Here is a 10,042-nt window from a genome sequence, read left to right on the forward strand (position 1 = left end):
CATACACATTAAAAGTTGCATGTCTTCTTGGAGAATGGATCCCTTTATCATTACGAAATGATTTTTTTAAATTCCTGTTAACTTTCCTTGCTCTGAGATTCATATAGCTATTCCTGCTTTCTTTTGATTACTCTTTCTTTTGTTATCATTTTCTCCATCTATTTACTTTTAATCTACATGTGTCTTTACATTTAAAATAGGTTTCTTTAAATAGACACCATATAGTTAGGTCTTATTTTTTGATCCACTCTGACAATCTCTGTGTTTTAATTGGTGCATTTAGACCATTGACATTTAAAGTGATTATTGATATAGTCAGATTAATATCTACCATATTTGTTACGGTTTTTTGTCACCTTCATTCTTTGTATTTTTGTCTTACACTATTCTTCTTCCATTCACAGTTTATTTCATATGATTCTATTTTCTCTCTTTAGTACGTGAGTTACACTTTTTAAAGAATTACTTTTTTGTTTGTTTTTTTACTGGTTGTCCTGGAATTTGCAGTATACATTTACAATTAATCCAGGTCCACTTTCAAATAACACTACACCACTTCACATGTACCTTGTAATAAAAACAATAATCCTAATTCTTCCCTCATGTCCCTTGTATCATTGCTGCTGTTCATTTCATTTATATATAAGCATATATACATGAGCATTATGTATGTTTATACATTACATAAGATATATAATCATACATAATCAAATACATTGTGTTGGTATTATTATTTTGAACAAACTTTTATCTATCAGATCAATTAAGAATAAGAAAAATGAAAATTTTAGTTTTACCTTCACATTTCTTCTTCAACACTTTCTTTCTTTGTGTAGATCTGAGCTTCTGCCTTAATTTCGTTCTCTCTAGAGAACTTCTTTTAATATTTCTTGCAAGGTAGGTCTACTGGCAACAAATTTTCTCAATTTTTGTTTGTCCGAGAAAGTCTTTATTTCTCCTTCACTTTTGAAGGATAACTTCAGAGTACAGAATTCTGGGTTGGTTCAACACTGTAAATATTTCACTCCACTCCTTTCTTTCATGATATGTAATTCTTATCTTTGCTCGTCTATAGAGGTGTGTTTTATTTCCTCTGGCTTCTTCAGGATTTTTTCTTTATCTTTGATTTTCTAGTTTGAAGATATGTCTGGGTGTAATGTTTTTAGAATTTATCCTGGTGTTCTCTGAACTTCCTGGATCTGTAGTTTTGTGCCTGACATTAATTTGGGGAAATACTTAGTCATTATTTTTTCAAATATTTCTTCTCCTTCCTTCCTTCCTCCCTCCCTCCCTCCTTTCTTTTCTTCCTTCCTTCCTTCCTTCCTTCCTTTCTTTTCTTTTTCTTTCTTTCTTTCTTTCTCTTTCTTTCTTTTTCTTTCTTTCTTTCTTTCTTTCTTTCTTTCTTTCTTTCTTTCTTTCTTTCTTCTTTCTTCCTTTCTTTCTTTCTTCCTTTCTTTCTTTCTTTCTTCTTTTTCTTCTCCTTCTAGTATTTCCACCCCATGTATGTTGCAACTTCTTTTGTTGTCCCATTGTCCTTGGATATTTTGTTCTCCCCCCATCAGTCTTTATTCTCTTTGATTTTTGTTTTGTATGTTTCTGATTGAGATATTCTCAAGCTCAGAGATTCTTTTCCAGCCATGTCCAGTCTACTAATAAGCCTATCAAAGGCATTCTTTGTTGCTGTTACAGTGTTTTTGGTCTTTTATCATTTCTTTCTAGTTCTTCCATCTCTTTGCTTACATTGCCCATCTGTTCTTGTATGCTGTCTACTTTATGCACTACAGTCCTTGCCATATTAATCATAGTGATTTTAAATTCTTGGTTTGATAATTCCAACATCTTGCCATGTCTGGTTTAATGCTTGCTCTTTCTTTTCAAATTTTAATTTTTGCCTTTTAATACACCCTTTAATATTTTTTCTTGATAGCTGGATGTGAAATAGTGGGTAAAAGGAACTGTTGTAAATAGGCCTTTAGTAATGTGGTGGTAAGGTGTAGGGGGGAGTTCTATAGTCTTATGATGAGGTCTCAGTATTTTTCTGAGCCTATGCTTCTGCTGTGAAGTTCACAAGTGAAGTTCACAAGTGAAGTTCACAGGTCTTTTTCTCCTCCTTAGCTAGGACAGGATAAATAGAGTGAGTTGGAATAGGGTTATTTCCTTTCCCCCTGGATCAGGCAGGCTGTTAATACCCCAGAAGGTTAGGCTATGGTTAACTAGTTTCTTCTAAGGGCAGGTCTTGTTAAGAACAGAATGTTCTGGTGTATTTTGAAATGGTTCCTCCTCCACCCCTCCCCCCACTCTCTGGGCCAGAAACACAAGATTTCCCCCCAGTATTTGCCATGAGAACCTGGTCAAGCTCCTGGTGGTAAATCTCATGAAATTGTGGGGACCCTCCTAAGACTGGGTCTTCCTGCAGCTTTTAACTCTCAAAGTTGTTCACACTGAGCCTCCAGCAATTCATCAATTATGATTCAGTGTTTCCTACCCCAGCACTGGTTCCTAAGGTAGTTCCTGCTCATGAGTCTCTACTCCCATAAGCTGTGACTTCATATATTCATCTGTCTGTGTCTCCAATCTTGAGGGCAGCAATTTGTTCTCCCATCTCTTATGGACCCAAGAATAGCTTTTGAGTTTTCAGTCTCCAGCTTTTTACTTGTTATTAGGATGGAGCTCCTTATATGCAGAACTAGAAACTGGAATTTTTGTTTGTTCCCTTTACTTATGACTAGTGCTTCTGGTATAGAGTTTAACAATTCACTTATTGAAGAACATTTAGATTGATTCCAGTTTTGGCTCTTACAAATAAAACTGCTATGAACATTCATGTACAGGGGTTTGTGTGAACATAAGTTCTCATTTCTCTGGGATAAATGTCCAAGAGTGTAATTGCTGCATCATATGGTAATTGCCTGTTCAGTTTTATAAGAAAGTGCCAAACTGTTTTCCAGAGTGACTGTAATCTTTAATATGTGTGTGTGTGTGTTTGTTGTGAAATGATCAGCTACTTAACATCCATCACCACACAGTAATTTTTTTCTTGTGATGAGAACTTTTAAGATTTACTCTCAGCAACTTTCGAATAGACAACAAAGTATTATTAACAATAGTCACCATGCTGTACATTACATCCCCATGACTTATTTATTTTATGACTGGTGTTTGTACCTTTGACCACCCTCACCCATTTTTGCCACCCCCACTTCTGAAAACCACCAATCTTTCTCTCTGTTCTCTTATTAATGAGTTTGATTTTTCTTTTTTAGCTTTTTAGATTCCACATATACGTGAGATCATACAGTATTTGTTTTTCTGTCTGATTTATTCACTTAGCATAAATGTGCCTCAGTCATGTTGTTACAAATGGCAAGATCACCTTTTTTAATGGATGATTAACATTCTATTGTGTGTGTGTATGTATACACACACATGTATCTGGCTGTTCAGTTTTCCCACTTATTGAAGAATGGTCCATTTCCAATTGTATATTCTTGGCTCCTTTGCTGTAAATTAATTGTGTGAGTTTATTTCTGGGCTCTTTGTTCTGTTCTATTGGTCTGTGTGTCTGTTTTAATGCCAATATCATACTATTTTGATTATAATATCTTTGTATATAGTTTGAAATCAGGGAATGTGATGCCCTAGCTTTGTCCTTTCTCAAGATTGCTTTGGCTGCTCAGGGTCTTGTGTGGTTCCATACAAATTTTAGGATTGTTCTATTATTGTGGAAAATGCCATTGGAATATTGATCAGGATTGCATTGAATCTATAGGTTGCTTTGTGTAATATGGACATTTTGGCAATATTAATTCTTCCAATCCATGAGCATGGAATATCTTTCCATATATTTGTGTCTTTTTCAATTTCTTTCATCAGTGGCTTATAGTTTTCAGTGTACAGGTCTTTCACCTCTTTGGTTAAATTTATTCCTAGGTATTTTATTCTTTTTGATGCAGTTGTAAATGGGATTGTTTCTTTAATTTCTCTTTCTGATAGTTTGTTATTGGTGTATAGAAATGCAACTGATTTTTGTACAATTGTCCCTTGGTATCCTCAGGCATCCGGTTCCAGGACCCCTGCGGATACCAAAATCCACGGATGCTGAAGTCCCTTATATAAAATGGCACAGTATTTGCATATAACCTACACACTTTCTCCTGTATACTTTAAATAATTTCTAGATTACTTATAATACTTAATACAATGTAAATGTTATGTAAATAGTTGCTGGCATGCAGCAAATTTGCATTTTGCTTTTTGAAAATTTCTGGAATTTTTTCTGAACGTTTTCAGTCTGCAGTTGGTTGAATCCACAGATGCAGAACCCAAGGATATGGACAGAGGGTCAACTGTTTAATGATTTTGTGTTCTGGAACTTTATTGAATTTGTTTATTAGTTCTAACAGTTTTTTGTGGAATCTTTAGGGTTTTCTATATGTAATATCATGTCATCTGCAAATAGTGACAGTTTTACTTCTTTCTTTCTGATTAGGATGCCTTCCCCTCCCCCCCCAATTGCTCTGGCTAGGACTTTCAATGTTATTTTGAATAAAACTGGTGAGAGTGGGCATCCTTGTCTTATTCCTGATCTTAGAGAAAAAGCTCTAAGCTTTTCACCATTGAGTATGATGTAAGCTGTAGGCTTGTTATATATGGCCTTTATCATGTTGAGGTACATCCCCTCTATACCAAGTTTGTTGAGAGATTTTATCATAAATGGATGTTGAAAGATTTCAAATGCTTTTTCTGCATCTATTGAGATGATCATATCATTTTTTATTCTTCATTTTGTTAATGTGATGAATCACGCTGATTGACTGGCAGATGTTGAACCATGCTGCATCCTTGGAATAAATCCCACTTGATGATGGTATATGATACTTTTAATGTATTGCTAAATTCAGTTTGCTAATACTTTGTTGAGGATTTTTGCATCTATGTTCATCAACAGGGTTATTGGCTTGTAATTTTTTTTCTTATAGCGTTCTTTTCTGGTTTTGGTAACAGGGTAATGTTGGTCTTGTAAAATGTGTTTGGAAATGTTCCCTCCTCTTCTATTTTTTTGGAAGAGTTTGAGAAGGATTGGTATTCTTTAAATGTTTTGTAGGATTCACCAGTGAAGTCATCTTGTCCTGGATTTTTGTTTGTTGTGTAATCTCTATATTTGGAGTGTTTAATCCATTCACACTTCATGTAACTGATATGGTGGAAGTTATGTTTTCCACTTTGCTATTTATTTTCTATATGCCTCATGTCTCTTTTGTTCTTCTTTCTTTACTATTTTTTAAAATAAAATTCTATAGTGTACCATTTTAATTCAAGTGTTGATTTTTAAACAATTTTTGTTATTTTCTTAGTGGCTGGTTGCTCTGTGGATTACAATATGCATCTTAATTTATACCACAATCCACTTCATGTTAATTATAACTTAATTTCAATAAAATGTAGAAACTTTATTCCATCCTAACTTCATTTCTGTCCTCCTCCTTTGTGCTATTGTCAGTATATTACATTCATATATGTTATAAGCCAAATGATAGTGTTACAGTTATTGCTTTATATCCCATAGATTTTAGCTCTTAAATATCTCCTGAATCCATTCACACCTCTGTATCCATTCACATCTCCACTACTACCATTTCTTTCTCTCAACTGGTCTCACCACATCCATTCTCATTCCAGCCAGGTGGATCTAATTAAAATGCAAATCTGGTTAAAGTGTTCCCATCTTAAAACCTTCTAATTACCACCCATGGTGGTTTTCAAACCCAGTTGCAAATTTTTTGATACATCTCTCATGACCCCTCCCTTGAATCTAGATAGGCTTGTAACTACTTCAAACAACATATATGGCAGAAGTAATGCCTTTTGTTTTAAAGGCTAGGTCTTAAAAGGCCATTGGCCTTTTTCCTGGGAACACTCTTTCTTAAGTCTTGAGCAGCCATATAAGCTGACTATGCTGGAGAGGACATTGGTAGTCACCCTGGTTGACAGTCTCATATGACATTATTAGTTTCAAATATCTGAAGCAGAATACATTAAAGTATACTGAAGATAGAGTTATAAAATACTTTAAAAATTCTATTCCAATGGATGAGCAAAACTAAGACCTTAGGTCAGAAAGATCAATCAAAACATAAAAATAGTCCTTTCTATAAGAGAAAAACACTTCTTAGAGAAAATCAAGTGTCTTTGTCTGAGGCCTCTGGAAAAATCTATTAAGGAGCAAGTGGGTTTCACTCTATTCAGCCTTGCTCTACTGAACAAATATCTTTTTTTTGACATTTATTTTTCCCAGCTTTATTGACATATAATTGACATATAACATTGTATAAGTTTAAGGTGTATAGCATGATGACTTGATATACATAAATATTGTGGTATTATTACCATGCTAAAGTCAGTTAACACATCCATCACCTCACATGGTTAATTTACGTGTGTGGTGAGAACTTTTAAGATCTACTCTCTTAGCAACTTTCAATCACACAATAAAGTATTGTTAAGTATAATCACCATGCTATACATTAGATATATTTATTCATTCAGAATTTATGCTATACATTAGATATATTTATTCATTCAGAATTTATGCTATACATTAGATATATTTATTCATTCAGAATTTATTCATTCAGAATTTATTCATCTTATAATGGAAAGTTTGCACCCTCTTACTATCTTCACATATTCCATACCCCTTCCCCAAACCCCTCCACTCCTGGTAACCACAAATTTGTTTTTTTGTTTTTTTGGTTTTTTTTAGATTTTTTTTTTTTAATTTTAGGTTCCACATATAAATGCTGTCATACAGTACTTGTCTTTCTGTATGACTTACTTCACTAAGCATAATGCCCTCAAGGTCCATCCATATTGTCTTTTTTAAAAAATTAATTAATTTTTGTCTGTGTTAGTTCTTTGTTGCTGCGTGTGGGCTTTCTCTAGTTGCGGCTAGCAGGGGCTACTCTTTGTTGTGGTGCACAGGTTTTTCATTGCAGTGGCTTCTCTTGTTGTGGAGCATGGGGTCTAGGTGTGGGGCTTCAGTAGTTGTTGCTTACTGGTTCTAGAGCACAGGCTCAGTAGTTGTGGTGCAAGGGCTTAGTTGCTCCATGGCATGTGGTATCTTCCTGGCCCAGGGCTTGAACCCATGTCCCCTGTATTGGCAGGTGGATTCTTAACCACTGTGCCACCAGGGAAGCCCCATGTTGTCTTAAAAGGTAGAATTTCCTTCTTTTTTATGGCTGAATTGTACAATTCTATTGTACATATATACCACAACTTCTTTATCCATTCATCTGTTGACAGACACTTAGGTTAATGCTGCAATGAACATGAGGATGCAGCTATCTCTTCAAGATAGTGATCTCATTTCCTTCAGATATATACCTCGAAGAGGGATTGCTGAATCATATGGTAACTATTTTTAATTTTTAAAGGAAGCTTCATGTGGTTTTCCGTAGTGGCTGTACCAATTTACATTCCCACCAACAGTGTACAAGAGTTCTCTTTTCTCCACATCCTTGTCAACATTTGTAATCTCTTGTCTTTTTGATTATAGACATTCTAACAGGTGTGGGGTGATATCTCATGGTTTTTTTGTTTTGTTTTGTTTTTACCTTGAAAGTTAAGTTTCAGATTAATTTAAAGAAGTAGTGGCAGAACCATGATTTCAGTGAAAATCAACACAATTTATACCTTAAAAAAACAGTTCAGAAATACCAAGTCAGGCAAGCATGTAAAATTCAGAGTATTAAAAAATGCAAGTGTGGTTGTCCAAACAGATATATCCCTCAGAAGAAGGTGGATTTGAAGATGCTGAACAGAAACAAAGGAATTAGAAGCTGAAAGGGAGGCTTCTCTGAATGAGCAGACCAATTCTCTCATTTTATAAATGAGGCAAGTGGGCAGACATTAACTGCTGAAGCTCATTCAGCTAGATTAGGGATGCACGTAGATCTAATTTCCAGTGCTATTTGCAACTACATATATCTAAATGAGTTAGATAGTTATTAAAGAGATAACTATCCAGAACTCATTAAGCCCACTGAGTTAAACAAAACATGTCAAGATTAATACACATAGTGGAGGCTGAAATTGTTACTACAGTACAGCAGCACATCTCACATATATAAAAGATTAAATGGAAAGAATCAAAGATTTTAATGCTCACCTTTGATAAACACAATCAAGTTTCCATCCAGTTTTCTGATGTATAGCAAAATGTACTTGCTTTAAAAAAATGTGCAATCTTCAGCTTTCTTCTATACTTTTTGGGCCATCTTTCAAAACTGAGCACTGAGTATTCGTAATGTAAACAATGTGATACATACATTTTAATTGCATGTGTTAGGAATAAACAAAATCTAAATTTCAGTAACTCACAGTGTATTTATAAAATGAAAATCTCTCTCTCAAAATATGCTTTTTACTGGGAAAAATAAATAAAACAGACAAATGGCTCTACACAAAGTAAAAATTAACTTTGGTAGATTTCAGTGTAGGACAGTCCAAAACAAGCATATTTGCCCTTACGTCCCCCCCAACCCTCAGAGCTGCTCATCTTCTGAGTTAAGATTTTTAAAATATTTTAAATTGAGATACTTATGTTGACATTTTTTTCTCATTCCACATCACCTTCAGTCAAGCTCTGAGCATTTATAATTAATTCTCTAATTGTTGGAAGCTTAGTCAAAAGCATCTGGAACACTGGTGGTTGAATTGTTAGCCCTAACACTGGCAATAACTGCTGTGACTGTCCACACACAGCAACTGCATTTGTCAGATGGTCTATACCCTTCTCATATTCACCTTGGGCTAGTAACTCTTCACCAAGCCGTAGTTATTGGAAGAAGAAATTCTGAATAACTTCAGCATCTTTAAGGTCAGGACACTTGGAAAGTCTAGCTCTCTCCTTGGCAAGCTTTTGTTTCTTTCTTCATTCTCACAATCTGTTCTTGAATTTGGGGTCACTCTGTCTCGAGGTCAAAGTAAATGTAGTACCCGATGAAAAGGGTTCCACCCAAGATGGTGTTGTTCTGGCCCACCATCTTCTCTCCACGGAGGAGTGGGGTGGGTGGCAGTGGGGTCCCAAAAAAGCAATTGGCCCAGAACCTTCAGCAGATAGATAGCTCCTCTCAGATGTGCTGCCCACTGTGAGAGACATGGAGAAAAGCCTCATCGTGGTTTTGATTTGCATTTCCCTGATGATTAGTGATGTCAACCACATTTTCATGTACTTTCTGGCCAAGACATCCGTGTGTCTTCTTTGGAAAAAATGTCTATTCAGATCCTCTGCCCATTTTAAAATCAGATTTAGGTATTTTTAGTTTGATGTAGACCCACTTGTTGATTTTTGCTTTTGTTGTCATACCCCAAAAATTCATTTCCAAGACTAATAACAAGGAGCTTTCCCATTTCCTTCTAGGGGTTTTATGGTTTCATGTTTTATATTTAAATCTTTAATGTAATTTTTTATGAGTGGTGTAAGGGAGGGGTCTGGTTTCATTCTTTTGCATGTGAATATCCAATTTTCCCAACACCATTTATTGAAGAGACTATCATTTACCCATTGTATATTTTTGGCTCCTTTATTTCTGGGCTCTTGAATCTGTTCCACTGGTCTATGTGTCAGCTTTTATGCTAATATCATACTGCTTTTTAAAAATTACTATAGCTTTGTAGTATAGTTTGAAATCAGTAATTATAGTGCCTCCAGCTTTGTTCTTTCTCAAGATTACTTTGGCTATTTGGGGTCTTTGGTAGTTTCATACAAATTTTAGGATTGTTTGTCCTATCATTGTGAAAAATGGCTTAGAATTTTTAAAAATTAATTAATTAATTAATTAATTTATGGCTGTGTTGGGTCTTTGTTTCTGTGCGAGGGCTTTCTCTAGTTGCGGCAAGAGGGGGCCACTCTTCATCGCGGTGCGCGGGCCTCTCACTATCGCGGCCTCTCTTGTTGTGGAGCACAGGCTCCAGACGCGCAGGCTCAGTAGTTGTGGCTCACGGACCCAGTTGCTCCGCAGCATGTGGGATCTTCCCAGAT

The 10,042-nt window shown here is 35.3% G+C and overlaps 1 pseudogene; it reads right to left on the bottom strand.

The window, feature by feature from the left end:
• Positions 1-8,617: 8,617 nt before the first annotated feature.
• LOC137770802 (mitochondrial import receptor subunit TOM20 homolog) lies at positions 8,618-9,077 on the bottom strand (annotated as a pseudogene).
• Positions 9,078-10,042: the final 965 nt, after the last annotated feature.

The sequence above is a fragment of the Eschrichtius robustus genome, chromosome 10, assembly GCF_028021215.1.
Source record: "Eschrichtius robustus isolate mEscRob2 chromosome 10, mEscRob2.pri, whole genome shotgun sequence".
In the NCBI taxonomy this organism is placed as follows: Eukaryota; Metazoa; Chordata; class Mammalia; order Artiodactyla; family Eschrichtiidae; genus Eschrichtius; species Eschrichtius robustus.